Raw genomic sequence first — 20,406 nt, 5'->3', positions numbered from 1 at the left:
TGCATAAAGCTCATCATTTGAGTACTGCTCAATGAAATTACCTCGTTGGACATACTGACGAGGCTTGTATCGTCTCTGACGGTGCCGCAGGACATGTACTATGGATGTCATGTTGCAGAAGCAAAGGTCATTGACCTAACGAGCCCAGTTTTAAAGTCTGTGACCTGTTCTTTCTTACCTGCTTTCAATTTAGCTTTATGGTATTTAAGGCCTTCCTTAGTGATAGGGCTTTCTCAGACAACATGGAGAAGAATAAAGGAAGTAATTTCACAACAGCAGAGACAACGGCCCTTTTGGAGGGAGTTCGTGCCAATTACCAGGCCCTTTTTGGAGGTTTTAGTGGTCCTGGACAGAGTTCTCTGTCCTCAAAAGTAAAAAATAAAATATGGGCCGACATAACAAGGCAAATTAATGCCACTGGTAGTGGCCAACGGCGGAGTGTTGAGCAGGTTCGGCTTAGGTGGAAAAACTTAAAGCAAAAGGCTACGAAGGACCATTCTGAGGCGAAAAACCCCCAAACAGGGAACAAGTCCATAAAACGTGGGGAGTTCACTGATACGGTTTTGGACATCATAGGAGGTGAGAGTTCCCAAGCCTTGTTTGGAATACTGCCAGCTGGTACAGGGGAGTCAATCGACCCCACGGAGCCTCTGAACCTGTCTGCTGAATTGGTCACCCTCACCCCTGTGGAGCTGGCATTTGAAGAGCCCAGCACAAGCCAGAGCCCTGTCTTGGAGGAGATGTGGAATCCACCGGCACCACCACCACCATGTAAGCGCAAAAGGCAAGCTGAAAAGGGGGATGGCTACAATGAACTACTGAAGGTGGAAACGGAACGGGCTCAGCAACAAATAATTCTAACAAATGAACAAATCTAACTAACACTTCTTAAACAAGAAGAAGTGAAGTTAAGAATTCAGTTGCTGGAAAAGCAGTTAAAAGACTGAAATGTATACTGCATAGTTTAACACTGTTTGTTTAATAAATCACATTGTTTTTCCTTCATAATTCCTTGTTAATTGGAGTTTGTAATGTCACTTACATGCAGTAGTGTAATGTTTATTCTGTGTTGCACTTCTGACGCCGATTTGTTAAAGCATTGCAGTGAACAGCATGCATGTTTGCAGAAAAAAAAAAGGAACGTGAAAAGGAAATAAACATTGATCAAACAGCAGTGAAGCTTAGTTGTATTAAACAAAGAACTTTGGGAGCAGTTACACACTTCAACTGTTCAAATCTTAACATGTAATCTCCCTCAAATCCACCTCTGAGGTGGGATCAGGGTGATCCTGATTTTTAGGATCAAACTGATCCAGATTTCCCACTTAAGTTTTGAAATACTCAACAGCAGCTTTTAATCCGGATCAAAGGCAGGATTGGATTGCCAAATCTGAATCTGAATCTTCAGGATCAGATTTGCTTTGAAATACCCGTTTTTAGGATCTGATCAGGATTTAATCCAATCCAGGTGGATTAATCCTGTCGGATCATTTTGAGATACCGGCCCCTGGAGCTCAAACCTGGCAATCCCTCATCCTCCCCTGGCTTCCTCTTTGGGCTGGGGGTCTGTAGAGGTGATCAAGATAGTAGGTTAGGTTAGGACGGGAGAATCATAAAATTCACTTGTAGGGTATTGATTCAAAAGGAGTACTTCCCTCTGATTAAGTTGCATGTCTCCAAATTTGTGCCACAGTACCGTTTCCTTGTCAGGTAATTCCTCCACATTTTCAGAGCGGACAGTCTTTCCCTCTGGTTCTTTGATGCCATGCATCATCTGAACGTGCTGATCCAACAGCACTCTTTTAGTGAAGGGCTGACTGAGAGCTGGACAGTGACTAGCAAAGCAGAGAGAAACATCAATTTTAACTCCAGTAAGCTGAAAAGTTGACATTTTATGCTCATCCTCAGGTTCACAATTTTAATTGCGTTGTTACTTAAAAGGTTTATGCCGGCCTCTGCTGTTCATGCTGGTCACTTTACTTGCCTTTATTGGGGGGTGCCAAACTAGCCATTGGGTTAGGGTTAGGGTTAGGGTTTACTGCAGCCTTTTGAATTTCTGATTGGCCTAACTTGATATTCTTCCTAACGCTAAACAATGATTACTCTCAATGCATAAAACTAAAACCGTCAAAGGCAGGGTACAATTTGGGGCATTTGTTTCGGAATTTCCGAGATAATTATCCCAGAAAAACAGAATAATTTTTTTTTAAGTGAATGTAATATGCTTCTGTAGAAGAAATCTTATTTTAAGTTCTAAACATATTAAGGGTGTTTTTTTCTCACGTTCTGTACGTCCTATAGCGACCATTACATTATGCAAATTAGGCGATGACGTCATTTAGCGACATCTAGCGACTTTTAGGACAGCCAATAGCTACTTTCCTTACTGAGGAGTTGGCAACACTGCTCACGGGCATCTGTAGACCTTCCGCAGCCCCTTGTGTTTGAGACAGTTGTGTCGACAGAGACTGTGGGAGGAACTGAAGGACTTGTCACACTGTCGACATGGGTGCTTCTTCAAGATCTACAATGTGAGCATGAGACTGTTTAAGGTAACCTAAAGAAATGCTTCATGAACACCATCTATCTATCTGGTTTCCCATTCCAAACACGATCACTTTTTCTGTCTTTCTATGCTAGAAATATGCAGAGAATCTTCTTCATTTTGAACTCACTTCCTGAGCGGGTATTTCAAAAACATGATGTGATCAAAAAAAAATGGCAATAAGAGTGAAGTCAGACATTCACCTTGCCATGTTCATGCCTCATATGAGCCACAAAGACCTCCCTGGAACTGAAGAGGGGAACTGTAGTCCCCACATGTGTATCTTGAGCTTGGAGGGCCTGAGGATTTACTGTTGCTTTTCTTTTGTGGCGAACGTGAAGCCACAAAAGAAGATTTCTTTTCTCCCTTGTCTTGACGATTAACATTTCCTCCATCTTTTTGTTGTTATTGCTGGGGCTGTTAGTGTTAATGCTGTTATTAGAATTGGTGGGCTTGATGCTGAGAGGAAGGTTGATGCCCAAGTTTGGTGGAACCTCGATGGTCTTCAGGGTTCCATGAATGACCTGGATGAATGATCTACAAATGCATATTGATTCCTATTTCTGAGTTTATATCATTAATGCTGGTATGTAAAACATTTCTAGAAAATTTAAATAGAAATTGTATAATTTTGCATGATATTCTGTTGCAGACTTAATGATGATGTTAGGAACATAAGTCAATATTAAACTCATTAACATGCATGAAATAAAAATTCTTCAATCTTACTTTGATAGGGGAGAGCGGGGTAATGTGGGACATCGGGTCATGTGAGACACCCCCTGTATCTAGGCAACGGAACACATTTGTGGTCATTTGACCATTATGTTTTCAAGCCCCTCCCATTCCCCCCTTGCCATGAAGGAGAAGTTGTTACTGGTGTTGTGGAAAGTATGTTTTTTCACAAAAAAATCTTTTTTTTCATGTAAAAGTAAATTTTCTTGCTTTGAACTTAATCAACTGTTGTGTCAAAACAAATTGAATCAGGTAGAAAAACTTATATCATACATGTTGGTGAACTTCCAACATATAAAACCATGTGATTGATGCTAGCTGAAGATTAGCCTGAATTGCTAAGAGATGTTGTTTTTGTAAAACGGTGGCTGTGGGGTAAAGTGGGACAAATGCTGTGGGGTAAAGTTTAGCACTTTACTCCACCATGAAGCACAAGTTAAGTTTATTCTTAAACATATTCTAGTGTTATATTACCTTATATATGTTTTATTTTTAATGTCATAAACATTGTAGAAAAGCCATCATGCCAAGAAACTATACACCAGGAAGACAAACTGGGGCCAAACACCCCTCGCAGAGATGGAGAGTGCAGCCGCTGAGGTCATGCAAGGAAAGAAGTCCTTAAGAAAAGCTGGAAGGGATAGAAATATTGACAAGACAACCCTCAGAAGATTCATAAAGAAAAAAGAGAAAGGGAAATTAAAATCAGTAGCCTGGGGTGCAGTAGCTGAGGTAAAGAGAATATTCACAGGTGAGATGGAGGAGGAGCTTGCCAAAAACTTGAAACAACTAGCTGACCAGTTCCATGGCCTTGCTCCAGTTAAGTGACGTGAACTGGCATTTGAATAAGCAGAGAAAAACAATATCCCTGTCCCTGCCAACTGGACAGAGAAACAATGTGCAGGTAAGCTAGGGTATGCAAGAGATCACATGAATCATAATAATCATAAATGTGATTAATTGACCAATCCCCAAGATTCTGTTACTAGTCCGATATTAGTGGTTGTCAATCTAGCTGTCAGGATTTTAACTATTACAACATGTGTTGTTATGGTAGTTTTAAAGTGGAAAAAGTAAGTGGACCACTTTACCCCGTAGCTGGGGTAAAGTGGGACACAAGACCACTTTTTTTAAAACAATCATATTTTCACTGCCCTTTGTCCTGAAGACATTCCGATCATTTCCATTGCTAAAAAACATCCTGAATTAATAGGAAATGTGTAAATTTTACCGATAATTCATTTGAGCTCGCCTAGAGGGGAGCAAATGTAAAAAATGTCCCACATTACCCCGCTCTTCCCTATGGTCCAACATGAGCTGTTTCTGCGCATAGTGCAAGGAGGAGTCAGGGCATTTGAACACTGAGACTTTATGATTGACAACATGCTGGTTGAAGTGTGCGCAGAGCAGGGACTGCTGAGTGAACACAGTGTCACACATGGAGCACTTGTAGATCAACCTGAAAAATACACACAAAATTGTAATATGAATTTACCGCACAACATTACAAGACTCAATTGGTACCTACATAGTGAAAGAGGTGTTAAGCGATTCTTAGCTGTAACGTGTGTTCTTATGAAAAAATGTTTATAGGGTAAAATTAAATTGTTTGAGGTCACAGTGACCTTGACCTTTGACATTTGACCACCAAATTCTAATAATTTTCCCTTGAGCTGAAGTGAAAGTTTGTGTCAAATTTGTGTCATTTCATTCTTGAGATATCATGTTCACAAGTGGGGATGGTTGGATTAGATGAACAAATGGACGAAGGGATGGACAAGCAGACAGACAGACAGAGAGACAGAGGGATGACCCAGGAACATAATGCTTCCAGCCCCTGGCTTCTGCCGACGTAAAACAAACTCCGGTTAAGCTACCATGTCTAACTCCAACAAATCCTGCTACTGACGAAGCAGCGAGGAAGGTTTTCCTGAGGGAAAGGAATTGGACATGGGTATTGGGTTACAGGGAAATGTGTCAGTGTGGAAGGAAGAGTGATGATGTGACATTGGAATAAAAGGGCTTGTCTGTTAATATTATTATTAGGAAACTGAAATAAGAGTCCCAGCTGTTGTTGAGTGTTGTGTTTCACATGAAGACATTAAACCTTCAGCTGTACCTAATGTTTTAAAGAAACTTTTGATTATAAAATTATTTCAGATCAGGATATGAAAATATAATTTTATGTATTGAAATATACAGTTCAGCTCAGGGTAAATTGTTTAATTTCAGATAGTAATGCAGCTTTAGGCTTGAGGCACAACAAGAGCCGAAACCACACAGAGCACCTGCTCCTTAACACCTGAATAATCAGTAGTGCTGAAGATGAATAGTGTCAGTGAAAGGCTGGTCCTGGATGCTCTATATGTGCGTGGGAATGTGTGCCAGGCGCAGTCTTGAAGGCCATAGGGCAGAGAGCACATTTGTAGAAGGTGTGGTATATTCAGCTAAATAGATCCCTTTAACATAGGTATAAACATGAATCACATGTTTAAGCATGCAGCCCTCATCTTCAGATTCTCCGAAATCCCTCCATGTATTTCTCTCACTCTAGGGAATGATCTCGGACCTGTTACTGGATGAATATAGAACAGAGATGGGCAAAGTACGGCCCGCGGGCCGTATACGGCACTTTGGGCTTTTTAATCCGGCCCGAACATGTTCAAATATAAAAAAAAAAATTTTTTATTGTTTTGAAACTCACAATTTAGTAGCACTAATGGCACTTACTTATAGCACTTTGTAGTTTTACTTCATTTTTGAAGAAATTGTACTTTCTTGCTTCTTGTTGTTCTGGGTTTGCACCCTCGGGGTTGAATGTACTTATTGTAAGTCGCTTTGGATAAAACCGTCAGCTAAATTAAATTTGACCGGGAGTGTGGTGTAGAGGGCTTGAAAGGGCAAATGATCTCCCTTCACTTTTTCGCTTTGCCCTGTGAGCCCTTCTGTAAAATGAGCGGATTTAGGAAATGAAAAGTGGACAATGACTGGCGAGTGTTTAACACTGAGTGGACAACAAAATACTTTTTCACTGAAGTGCAATCGAAGGCTGTATGCCTGATATGCCGAGAAACAGCTAAATTAAATTTGACCGGGAGTGTGGTGTAGAGGGCTTGAAAGGGCAAATGATCTCCCTTCACTTTTTCGCTTTGCCCTGTGAGCCCTTCTGTAAAATGAGCGGAATTAGATTCAAGAGTCAAATACCAAGGTAAGTTTTTTGGTGGCATTTGAAATAGCAAAGGCTAGCAAGCCTTTCTCCGAAGGCGGGTTTTGTTAAATTGCCTTGCAAATAAATGCTTTGCTACTTGTTAAAGGCCAAATCATTTCATGTAATGATTTTTATTATTATAAAAGTATATAAAAGTATTATAAAAATTATTATTTTTTTTTATGTCATTTAAATTAGTTCACAAAAACACTCCATCCATCTGGTCCTGGCCCGGCCCCTCTGTCAAATTTTAGAACCCATTGTGGCCCGCGAGTCAAAAAGTTTGCCATTGTCTAAATTGTATGATGTTTATTTCAAGATGCCTGATAGGTTTTTCACTCTCACTTTTTACACTCCATACAGTTGCTTTATTGTTAAAATTATGCTGTAGGACGGATTGTTATTTTTGTCATCAAATCAAATCAAATCAAATCAAAGTTTATTGTCACATGCACCAATGACAGCGTCATCGGAGCAGTGAAATTCTTATGACATGGCAGGCAAACATCTACGCATTAGGCGACTTTACAAAAGAAAAAATAATAACATACTATGTAACATAACATATAACATATAACACAGTCAAGTGAATATTAAATTAAGTAATATGAATATATGTATAACATATAACATAGTCAAATAGATTCAAATGAAGCAACAGTTTTCAGGGTGAAGAAGTGGGGAATATTAAATAAGATAAGTATATGTGAAGTAAGTGTATTTGTATGATTCGGGAGCAGAATGTACATGGTGACTATTCAGAGGATAGAAAAAAAAAAAACATGCTATCTAACATAACATATAACATCACATCGTAATATATAATGTAGTCAAGTGAAGCAGTAGTTTACAGGGTGAATGGAATATTAAATTAAATAATATGAATATGAATATATGTATAAATATAACATAGTCAAGTCAAAGTCACATAGTCAAGTCAAAGTCACATAGTCAAGTCAAAGTCATGATCATACACCTGTATGTTTTATTCTTTTGATTATTTCAAAACTTGTTGTTTAGTCTCGAAGGGGAGAATATGTGGTATATTCAGCTAAATAGATCCCTTTAACAAAGGTATAAACAAGAATCACATGTTAAAGCATGCTGCCCTCATCTTCAGATTCTCAGAAATTCCTCCATGTATTTCTCTCCCCCTAGGGAATGATCTCGGACCTGTTAATGGATGAGTATAGAACATGGGTCTTAGTCTTTAAGCACAAGATATGTCTTTATGAATACACCATTTCATTAACATTATATGCTTAGACACATGCAGTCATGTCCTGCCAAACCACAGGATTTGGGACGTTGTTGTGCCTTGGGTCGCAACCTCTCTATATAATGTGGCCTTGACTCCTGCAAATTCAGGCTCCTGCATTTGGCTGGGAATGTCTCCAGGTATACCATGGTGCCTGTCCTGATCTGTGAACTTCTTTGTATAAAACATTACTATACAAGCTAGTTCTGGGTCCGCGGAATCCTTCCTTCAACTTCACCATCATCGACATCTCAGGTGCTTAGCATATATGATAAAGGTCTTACAGTGTCTCCCCTGGAGGGAGACAGAGGGTTGAACACAGACTTGAACGTAAATTCAATTTAATTCAAATTTTCAAATGATCTTTTTAAAATCAGTTTGATGTATTGTCGTTTAGCTTAGCTAAACAGGTGAAACAAGGTTAAAAGGTTACAAATAAAATTTGCCTATCAAAAAGGAAACACTAATGAAGCTCAGTATTATATATATCAGGAACTTCATCTTTCTTATTTATTCACAGTTCTCTGTTTTTCTAATCAGCTGATTGTGGGCATATATATATATATATTCAAAACATCTGGAACAAAGTCCCTCAAAAGGAGGACAAATTATATAAATAAAACAAAACCTTAAGTCAAAGACAACTGATAAAATTACACCAACGCACAATTTAATCGCAATGTCCAAAAAAGGATAAAATACACATAATAGCAAATATATATGTATATTTATATACGGGCCTGGGCCCGGACTCCCACCGACGATATGTGTCCAGTTCCGCCTCCCCCAGCAGCCGCAGCAGTAGCTCCGTGGTGGGAGCCCCCAACCAACTGAAAGCGATGGATGAGCACGGACCCAATATATTGACCAACCTGTACTGGCTCTTTGTGAAGGGATACTTCCAGACGACTTCACAGATGCAGGTGAGTACTGTTACGTGTCTTACATGAACACTCATGTGGTTGACAGACTGCTGCTGCTATTCATTTTCACCTGTATCAAGACCTGGACAATAGAAGCTACAGAACTAACATGTAAATCATGAAAGACTAATAAGTCATTAATAGACGATAATAATATGTAATATAATCTATTTTAATTAAACATTTCTCAAAAACACTGACTCACTTCGATCCCTACCCCTGTTGGACTCTGAACCTACCCTGGCTGTAACGCTAACCAGTCATCAGTCTCCATGCGTTAACCCAACGAGGAAGTTCTTGAGTTGCAGCCAATCAGCGGCAGGATATGGGCAGGCCTTAGCTCGTCTAAGGTGGTTGGGAATAATGAGGCACTGTTGATACTGGCACATAATTCGGTGTTTCAGGTTTTGAATGTCCTACTACTGACACACATCCGGACTCTACAGTACAAGTACGCTGTAAAAATAAATATATATTTAAAAAAACTGTCTTTACATCTATAGAAAAATTTAAAATTTAATTTAGCAAATCATCCTCAACCATTCTACCCATTGGACTCCCCCAGAGCTTTTTTAATTGGTGCTTGGAAACCTGTATTTCTTTTGAGATTGTTTGAGATATTTATGAAATAATTGCAAGGGACATTAAGGCTTCGGCAACTGGAAACCCTGTGATGACAGCTGTGCCTGCTGATGAGAGCCTATAAACTCCTTCAGGCTACTTGATGGGAGGTTTATTGAAAAAAGAAAAGTAAATGAAGGGAAGTAAATAAGTAGTAGTTTAAGATAGAACCTGATCTACCTGTCCAGCCCCAAGGCACAAGAATGGACAGGTTTCATACAACATTTGGTGTTAAAGCTCAGCTTTGTTGGATTTACCCAAGAAAAGAAGAAGACAGCAAAGTGATTGAGACGCTGTTACCTAAATAAGAAACATTCAAACTTTCACTCAGCATCACAAATACACACAAAAATAAAAAAAAAATCAATTGAAGACACTCTATCCCACAAAAAAATATTTATTAACTCATATCATTTGCTCAAAGATTGAGCACCGCAAGATCTACGGTCCGCTGTGGAAGTCGGAGTTAGGCCCTCTGACCCTTGTGAACATGGCTCAGGCGGACCTGATAGAGCAGGTTTTGAGGCAGGATGGGAAACATCCGATCCGGACCGACATGCCCTTCTTGAGGTTGTACCAAGAGATGAGGAACCAGGCCTATGGACCCCTGACCGAGTGAGTGTACCTCTCTTAGCTTTACCTTTGTCTCTCAGGCCAGTCAGAGGACAAGTCCAACGACACTTTTTCCAAAAATTTTCACTGAATATCGGGTCTAGAGAGACGATTTAAAACTTATCAGAAAATGATTCTGCATCGTAAGAAAACATTTAGAAAATAACACAATTATGTTGAGCTCGACAATGCATTTTTTTTTAGAAGGGTCTGTGTCCAGTAGGACTGTAGATGCGACCTAAAGCTTAATAGATTGAAAAATCACTTGAGCTCCATTGTCAAATAGCCTTTTTACAATCTTAAAAAATGTTGCATTGTCTGACAGTACATGGTGTGCATCACTCCCCCGATGCTTTTCATTTATAAAAGTGCTTGCAGTGGGTCAGGTGGACATCCAAGAATTAGTAATGATCAGTTTCTTTGCTTTAAAAGCTAACACACAAGATTTTAAACAACCAACAACTATTTGATGTGTAAATGTAGTGTCTTCACTTCTGCCTTGTGAATGTTTTTTTTCTTTAACCCTAGAACACTATTGACAATTAGTAACACCATCACTAATGTCGGGTACATTTTACCTGATATAATACACCTGATAAAACATACCTCTCATAAAAATATATTAATGTACAACAATACATGGCAATTTGAAGTACTCTTCTTTTATATTCCCTGATATAACATCTCAGAAAACGAAAAAAGGTATCATGGGGGGGACCATATAAAAAGGCTCTAAAATTTGTGAAAAATTAATCAATGACAATATACAATGACGATATACACATTAATTATTACTATAACTAAATAAAATAATTAACAAATTAAATTAAATAACGTAAATAAAATACACTTTACATAAATTAGACAATCTAACGTACGTGTTGGATATTAAGAAAATAATACAACAGGACATACATAAACTCACATACCTGCAGTTGTGGAAACAAACAGTGTCTGCATGAAGTTACTGCGTGCTCGTCCCCTGTACAACATACGTAGCGTTACTTAGCTTTCCCCTAACAACACAATGTACGCAGCAAACACACCTCTTCATCATCCCCCCCCCCCGTCGGACAATAAAGTCACACTCTCTCTCTGTGTGTTGTGTTGTGAGTTTCTCTGTAACCGGTCGGGCCATTTTAGTGCACTTGTGAGTCCCTTTGTGGGAAACTGTTGGTCCAACCCCTCCCGATGGTTGTGCTAATGTTTTTGCTGCTATGTTAAGTAAAAAAAAAACATGAACTGAAGTCAATATTTGATTTGGTACATCTTCAGGGCAGCAATATGGAATTTCTTTAGTTTTTAAAAAAAAATATTTAGCCAATAAGCTTAACCAGTAGTGCCTCTGGTTATGTGTTTAGGAGCCACTTTCACCTAATTTCATAATGTCAACAGACTGTAGGCCCCAACCGAGTGAGCGCACTCATGTAGTGTGGAGGTGTGGCCATGGAGGCAGTGGAAATGCTAGTGCTATTGCGACATGTACTGTATATCATTTGCCCCATAGAATACTTAGGGCAGTTTTTATCAAAGTTTTCATTTTAACAAAGACAAATCCCATACACTGAACATGGATAACGTTGCATTTCCACTTCCTCCCACTATCCAGAACTGAAGCCAAAATATCCCAGCCATCTTTCGCCCAATGCTGTGATATTTGAGCCAGTCTCAGCTATATGGGGGTGGAGCTTTGGTATCAAGGTATCGACCTATACACTCCTGATCAAAATCTTAAGACCAGTTAAAAAATGGCATGAATTTGCATTTTGCACTGTTGAATCTTAGGAAGGTTCTAAGTAGAGTTTCAAAATGCAAAAAGAAGAAATGGGAACAAGAGCCCAAAAGTTGTGAGCAGGCAATTTATTGAAAATAACAATTTAACTGAAGTAGGCTTTTCATCAGCTGATCAAAAGTTTAAGACCACAGCTAAAAAATAAAATAAAAACTCCTAAAACAGAAATGAAAGTGTCAAAAACTGACTCAGTAATGAGTAGCTCCACCATTATTGTTGATCACTTCAAAAATTCGTTTTGGCATGCTTGATGCAAGTGTTTCCAAAAGGCTAGTGCGAATGTTGCGCCAAGTGGTGAAGATGGCTTCACGAGCGGCATCCACTGTCTGGAACTGAAGTCCATTTTTGTAAACTTCCCTTGCCATCCATCCCCAAATGTTCCCACCCAGGATGGTCCAAAAGAGTGATGTTATTCTCCTGGAAAATAGTCTTGGTCAGACGGGCATTGTGAATTGGAGCGTTGTCCTGCTGAAAAACCCAGTCGTTACAGACGAGGGCCCTCAGTCATGAGGGATGCCCGCTGCAACATCTGTTATGGCCAGCCCAGTTTATTAAGTTAAGTTGGCTGGAGATTTATAACTTATTCTTGTTATGTGTTGTTATTGTTTACTCACCTCTCCTCTCGTTTCAGACTCCTCACTCCCTCGCTCGTGTGTGTGTTCCACCTGGGTGATTGTCAGCTCCTCCCTGATTGTTTTCACCTGGTCCTCATCACCCGGTGTATTTAGTCTCTGTGTTCCTGTGTGGCGTTGCCAGTTCGTCTTTGTTTCTCAATGTTCCTAGCGTTCCAGCAATTCCTCCTGATAGCCTTCCTGTTACCGATCCCTGCCTGCTTAACGGTTTACGTCTCTGCCTTTTCCCTGCCGGATACCCTGCCCTGTGATCGACTGGCCTCCCGTGTACCGACCTTGGACTGGAACGATTACGAACTCTGCCGCTGCCTGTCTCCTGTGGATTATTGTACCCATGTTTGGACTGCCGTGACGTGTACCAATATTCTACAGTAAAGCTGGTTAATTGCACCTTCTTGTGTCTCCGAGTCGTGCGATTGGATCCACACACCTGTCTGCACTCCTTACAACATCTCCACATAGCCAGCTGCTGTTTGACGCCCCTGCACAACCTGGAGCTCCATTGTTCCATTGAAGTAAAAAAAACCCAGATCATGAGCGAGCCCCCTCCACTGTGCCGCGTAGAAAACATCTCAGGTGGCATCTCCTTGTCATGCCAGTAACTTTGGAAGCCATCAGGACCATCAAGGTTAAATTTTTTCTCGTCAGAGAATAAAACTTTCTTCCACCTCAGCGCCGGTGAGATTTTTTTGGGTCTACCACTTGATTTTTTTGTTCCATAACCCTGAGGATCTTTTAAGAAATGCAAAATGACTGTCTTACTGCGTCCAACCTCAGCAGCGATGGCACGTTGTGAGAGGCCTTGTTTATGCAGTTCAACAATCCTACCACGTTCAAAGACGGTGAGTTTTTTTGCCTTTGCCATCAAGAGATCTTCACAGTGTGATTACTTGACAGGAAATGACATGGAATCCAAATTTTTGCACAGATTTTGGCTTTTAAAGGCTGTAGTCTTAAACTTTTGATCAGCTGATGAACAGCCTATTTGAGTTAAATTGTCTCTTGTTCCCATTTCTTCTTTTTGCATTTTGAAGCTCTACTTAGAACCTACCTAAGATCCAACAGTGCAAAATGCAAATTCATGCAATTTTTTAACTGGTCTTAAGATTTTGATCAGGAGTGTACATGTGCACAGGCAATAGCGAGTCAGTCGCAGCTGTCAATCATGACGCTTCCCTCTATTTTTACAACATCAAATAACTAAGTAAAACCAAACTGGGAAAATATGCACTTGAACATGCATCAGTGTGACAAGAACTACCTAAAATGACCGAAAACATTTTTCAGATAAATGTTGTTTGGCTCATGCCCAGATCTGCAAGAAAACCTCTTGGGGTAATTTACCTACGCCCAAGAGAATGTCTACCATTATGAATTGAGCGGCCATTTTTCGTGATTTGAAGCCTTGTACCATAACGGACTTCCTCTGCGGAATTAATCTTTGTGTGCAATCTAGTGACCTCCACAATGAGATATCATAGAAAAGATTGGGTTTTCTTTTTAGGGCATGCACATTTTAAATTCATTGTACATGAACAGATCTGCCCCAAACTGGAACTGGAGCCTCATTTCCACTTATTATCCTCCTCTTTTTAGGATTGGGGCCAACTGGCAGCGGACCCGCAGTATCCTGAACCCGTGGATGTTGATACCCAAACACTGTCGATCTGTCAATCATTTCCTCAAGGAAAGCCACTCCCACTCCCACTGAAAAACCCCGGAAAAGTAATGATTTCAATGAATGACGGCTACGAGTTAAGATGATAAAGCATCCAACTTCTTCTCTTCAACCTTTCTAGATGGTTTATATCTTTATTATTTATTAACAATTCTATGCCAGCCTGGGAGTTGACAGTGCAAACAATCTCACTGCAGTTGTCCTTGACTCTTTCACTCCTGCATCAGATCTTACAGCTTTAAATGAGTTTTACTTGAGTGTTTTGTTACTTTTGTAACTTTATGTAGTTGGAGCAGAGAATTAACTGTCTGGAGAGGAAGTGAGCGTGCTGTCATTCAGGCGTGTTCACTCTGGCACGGCTGCACAGTCATTTGGCCTTGACCGCTGAATAGATACAGGGAGATAAACTGTGGGGTTGATTCCAGCGTTTGCTAGAATCACATAGGAAGGATTAGGTTCATTACATGATCTCTAAACAAAGACTTTGTTACAACAGTTTTAAAAAACCCTCCCTCAGGCATGATCAATTTTAGAAACTCGGGTAACTCTGTAAACATGCTTGTTTACTTTCTTGCTGAGAGTTAGACTAAAACCAACTCTGCGAGCTAATATTGGAACAGTAAGTATGAAGCTTTGTTTAAACACTGACATTAAGGAAAGAGCCCACGGCTCCACCTACCAGTCCTTTTATCAGCATTTTCCACCAAGGAGGATATGTTTTACATTTTTAGTTTTTTGTTAGTCAGTGGATTTTTAAAGTCAATTTTAGCCACTTAGTTGGCTCGTGGAAATCTAGTGGAAAACCTGCAAATCTATTCATAATATTCATAATGACTTTATATTACTTTTATTTACATTTTTTTGAATGTAGGTATCTGTTCAGTGTTGTTTGAGACACGTATGGGCTGCTTGACCGAGGTTTTGCCTGAGGAAATAAAAAAGTTCATTACCTCCGTTGGGAAAATGTTCCACCTCAAGCAGGTCGTGATCCTCTTCCCCAGGTCCCTGTGGCCCTACCTTCCCGCTTGGAAATGGTTTGTGTCAGTCTGGGATCACCACCAGTGGAGCATGTCACAACCCCCTTAATCACTGATTTTCTTTGAGTTCACCTAAATTAACTTTTTTCTACATTCCACATCATTATGCAAATAGATTAGATTAGATTAGATTCAACTTTATTGTCTTTAAAAAGTACAAGTACTTATACACCGAAATGCAGTTTAGCATCTAACCAGAAGTGCAAAAAAAAAGGCAGTAAAAGTGCAGAGTATTGTGCGTATTGAAAGTGGAATGTAAATAAATAAGATATGTACAGTAAGAAATATATATTGGATAGCACAGTATTAACAGGTATTGTCTGATATAAGAACTATGAGCAAGATAACTATATAAAAATATATAAATATGAATATGAATATACTGTAGGACAGTGATTTTCAACCTTTTTTGAGCCGCGGCACATTTTTTACATTTACAAAATCCTGGGGCACACCACCAACCAAAATGACACAAAATGACACTCTATGGCCTAACACAGTACATATAATACATATAATTAGTAATATAGTTTCTAAATGTATTAAAAAGCACTATTTTAAACTATTTCAGCCCTTTATTACTCTTACCTTTTAATGAGGTATTGAATCAGATTTATGAAACAATCTTTGATTTAACTAAACTTTATTTAACGGAGACATATTATACCCATTTTATCACAGTTGATATGGTTCCTTGGGGTCTTAATGAAATGTCTGTAACATATTTTGGTCAAAATACCACAAGGATCATTTAAAACAGGACCTTTTAACCCTGTCTAAAACAGATTGACCTGTTTTGAGTGCCAATAGTTACTCCCGCCGTTCACCTGCGCTTCATTGAATTTCTTCACTTTGACATTCAGAGCACTGGGCAGAAACCGATAAGATTTATTCAATCTCTTTCGTGAACCTGGTCTCTGATGTGAGGAGTTCTTTTAAAGGCGTTTTTTGTAGAGCAAGAAGTTTCATGACTGCTGGAGGGAGCGTACCTCACACACCCGCTGTTCAGCGACAAGATGACGATCACTGAGACTCTGGCAAGCATGACTGAGATCCTGCTGGCAGGAGTCGACACGGTGAGTTGACTCAGTGTGTGTTCACTCTGTGGAAGGGACGAGTCCAGTCTGCAAGAGGCTTACAAGACAAGTACAATAAAACAAAGAAAGAAACCAGATTAGTGGCATCAATAAAAAAAACTAAACAAATAAAACATCTTGATGGTTTTCGAAGATTAAGAAACAAAGTTCGCTAACTTAGACTCATAAAAGCATTACAATAATTTCAACAGACCTTTTATTTCATGGGATATAGATACTTAATTTAAATTATATCAAAATAAGTGCAGTACAACCTTTAATTTACAATTCACGCAACCTGTGGACAGGAATCATGTCCTTGATAAGTTTCCTCTAACACAAGATTTAATGTCTAAAATTTGCTGGATTTCAATATGTTTGTATTTTGGTCTAACAACCATTTCTTCAAATATAGTACAAACATTATTCTAATTGTGCTCAAGCTCAATGTGTGGCCTATGACCCGTGACAATTTTTGTGATTTACTCCAGGGAAAAACATATCCATGCTACAAGGGGTTTGAATGTACTATTGTTAACACAATTATAAAGATAAAGATTATACCACTTCATACCCTGACAGCTTTAGCAACAGATAACAGTGCGAGTGGCTCTCCAACACTATCTCCTGGAGTCTGTACCACCTGGCAAAGCTGCCAGAGATCCAGGAACAGCTGAACCAGGAAGTCATTTGCCCCGGAGACAAGATGACGTCCAGCAAAGACATCGCTCAGATGCCATACCTGAAGGCCATCGTCAGGGAGACACTAAGATAACATGGCATCTTTGTCAATGCATTTTATCAATAGGACATTGGATGGATTATTTGAATGTTTAAAGTGTGTTTGCTCAGGATTGAAAGACCCAACATTACCTCTTGTTATTATTATAATATTTCCTGCAAATGAATTGGCTTTTTGAGGGCTTTAACATGCTCAAATTCTAACCAAAATTTGCACAGAGTCAGAAAGTGGTAAAAATATACGTATTCTGGAGGAATTTTTAATTGGCGTCGCAAAATAGCTCAACGGTGCCCCACGAGACCCCCGGAACATGTTCACATTGACCGATCTTCACAAAAATCAATACACAGTGAACCATGACCAGACAAACAAAAAAGTCTTAGGTGCAATTTGAAAAAAGCAACAGGAAGCCTGTTATTTGGCATTTAGTGGCCATTTTGGCCATATTACAAATTTTACCTTGAGGTACTTGTACCAGGGATTACATCAGGTCCACTTCAAATTGAGATGAGTGTCATCACAACAATATGGAGATACAAACTAACTGCGAAATCGATTTATCGTCACACGTTGTGACCGTGGCGTGGTGTCAAAGTTTGATTACATGCCATTCAAACACGATATTCTGCATCGCGGACAAACATGAACCATGAATCCTTTGATGCTGAGCCGTGAACAGCAACTCCACTCCTGCAGGGACAGTGTCAGTGGTCAAAGATCAAAGGAATCTTTATTTCTTGCAAAGGTGACGTCTCTCTCTGTCTCAGTATTGGGACGTTTCCTCAAACCGTGTAAACATTGAGGTACGGCGAAGGTTTATCCCTCGCCAAAGGAGATGATGTTGTCATAACTCCACTGTGCATTGTCCTATCCCCACCAAACTTCTGTCTCATGATCAGAGTCCAATTCTGATCAGCTCTATTTGTCAATATTTCCTCAGTCATTATTTATTTTTTTCCAGGTAAAACGCATGCAACGCTTCAAAATTCATGTGCTGGGGCCCGCCCAGTGCTGCTTTGCAGTCCTAGAAATTTTTGAAATTGTATTTTATTGTTGATACTTCCAGGGTTGAGTAGCTCTGGTTTTAATTATTGTTTTTATTAGGTTTTTATTAATGTTATTAGGTGACTTTACATGATTTTTTGAAGGTATTCCTTTTCGATTCACATTCGTTTTCCCTTTCCTGCTTCGTGTCAATATCTGCACATAAATACATAGCTCGAAGCAGCAAGTGGTTAACTTAGCTTAAAGCAAATATTGGAAGTAGTTGGTTAAAACAAAAACTGTTGGCAAATAGACTATCATTGGTTAGCCGTGTCTGCTTATTCTTACACATCCACGTAAATAAAACAAACAGACTTAAAACAAGTCAACATGGAAAAACACACAACACAACCAAGTATATAAGCAAATGCAAAATAAACTTTCAGCCAACACAACCAAAAAAAAAACATATTCACGCACACAATTCAGGTTTTTTTAATGGACCTCGCCAAATGGAACCTTGGGTAATCAGGCCATGTTTTCCAATCACTATAATGCCAATATAACTTTGCAAAGATATTATATATCTAGATATTGCCAATTCCAACATTCAAACATCCAGGCAGTTACAAAATACAGCTAATAGACACAAAAGGTTCATAGACCGACGAGGAGTTGCTGACAAAGGCAGCTGTAAATACTGATCTTTGTATATTATTTGTGCAAGAATTATGAATTTCAAAGTTTAAATCTTTAATATTTTGCGAGTAATATCACATTTGTAAATGTTTTATGAGTCACTATATACGCAGATAAAAACAGAGACAGCGTTCATTTTTTTGATTGGAGTTTGACATTTTTTTTAATTTTTTTTATTCAAAATACACCTGTAAACAATACTACAGTGACCTATATAGCTCTGAGCAGAATGAAAACTCCCCAAAAATGTTGAGTTTCTTTGACAAACTCACATTTCCCTGTATCCCTCCGGAGCACAATTAACCACTTTGGGGAGAGATCTCAAACACAGAAAGTCAACCAGCTGATCACACATGTTCTGGTCTTGCCCTCTCAGAAATTTTGGGCAGACTTTTTTCATGCTTACTCTACAATTTTTGGTGCGGTCATCCCTCCAAACCCATTATGTGCCATTTTTGGCTTTACCGATAAAACTCGTCCTCCTAAATGCAGGGCCCATGTTGTCATAGCTTTCACCTCTCTGCTTGCCAGACGTCTGATACTGCTCTTATGGAAGGAACAAACACCTCCCACATTCAGAAGATGGATTAGAGACACCATGTCTTTCATGAAAATGGAGAAAGTCAGATATACTCTGAAAGGTTCCATACAGAGCTTTGAGAGAACCTGGATCCCTTTCTAACCCTATGAGAACATACAATGCCCACTACAAGAGAAAGATTAGATGGCAACAACCGCCCCCCCCCCCCTCTCCCTCCTTTATTTTAAATTTAAATTTAAATTTACCTATTTACTTACCTATTTTTTAATTAATTAATTAAAATTTGTATTTTCCTCTTTCTTTCTTTTCTTTTCTTTTTCTTGCAGCAGTGTCGTATGTATTGTAATAATCCAATCTGCCAAATACATACATAAATATATATATATATATACATTCTAAAGTCTCTCTTAATGTATGTACTTCTGCTGCAAGGGGTAGGCTGGCTGGGGGCGGGTGGGTCTTGCTGTGGGGATGGGTATATCCATCAGATTTGTGATGTGTAGTTGTATAATTGTACTGATTACCCAAAGAAAACCAATTAAAAAGTGTTAAACATAAAATACACAGTCACATTTCTGGGGCAACACCTCTAACTGCACTGGCAAAGCAACAATGCAACCGTATGAGGCCCAAACTGTTCTTTGAAAAAGTATTAATTATGAATTTGCTCACCTTGAAATGACCTTGCTCACGTTGCACAGCATGTGTGTGACTTATCTCATAACACTGAAATCTCCTGATGACATAAGCAGCGGGCTAGTTTCCAATCATTTAAATGGTGCCATGATTTTAACTTGGAAAAGCATGAAACATTGACACTTTTACTGGCCAAGCTTCATAAGTCCATTGAAGCTTTTATTAATTAGAAATGGTGTCGGATTGGATCAGAAGAAACAGTTTCACAATTTGGGAAACAGGTGTATTAGCTTTCTTGCAGGGAGGTAGCTCAGAAGATTGATACCACTTTTTCGGTCTGCTAAATTTAAGGTACATGAGTTGGCTTTAGTTGAGCATAAAGATTAGAAGCAGAAAGACACAACTCACCCAACTCGTCAACATAAACTAAGCTTAGCTAAGATAAGCTAAATAAGCAAAACTGAGCTATATTAAGCTAAGACTAAATTAGATAAGCTGAAATAAACTAAGCTAAGGTAACCAGCTGCCGGACTACATGATCTATAGCACGTCCTGACCCGTAGGTTGTCACTGATCTTTTCCCGGCCTTTCCAAATCTTCATCTCTGACAATCAATACTTTTGATTGGATCTAACTTGACTTATATTGCATGTACTGCACATTTTTTTCCCCGTAAACCGCTTCCTA

General features: G+C 39.2%; 1 pseudogene; it reads left to right on the top strand.

The window, feature by feature from the left end:
* The first annotated feature begins 242 nt into the window (after nucleotides 1-242).
* Nucleotides 243-16,892, top strand: LOC128425215 (sterol 26-hydroxylase, mitochondrial-like; annotated as a pseudogene).
* Nucleotides 16,893-20,406: the final 3,514 nt, after the last annotated feature.

The sequence above is a fragment of the Pleuronectes platessa genome, chromosome 19, assembly GCF_947347685.1.
Source record: "Pleuronectes platessa chromosome 19, fPlePla1.1, whole genome shotgun sequence".
NCBI lineage: Eukaryota > Metazoa > Chordata > Actinopteri > Pleuronectiformes > Pleuronectidae > Pleuronectes > Pleuronectes platessa.
The sequence above is the reverse complement of the archived record's forward strand: the minus strand, read 5'-3'. Positions and strand labels throughout refer to the sequence as shown.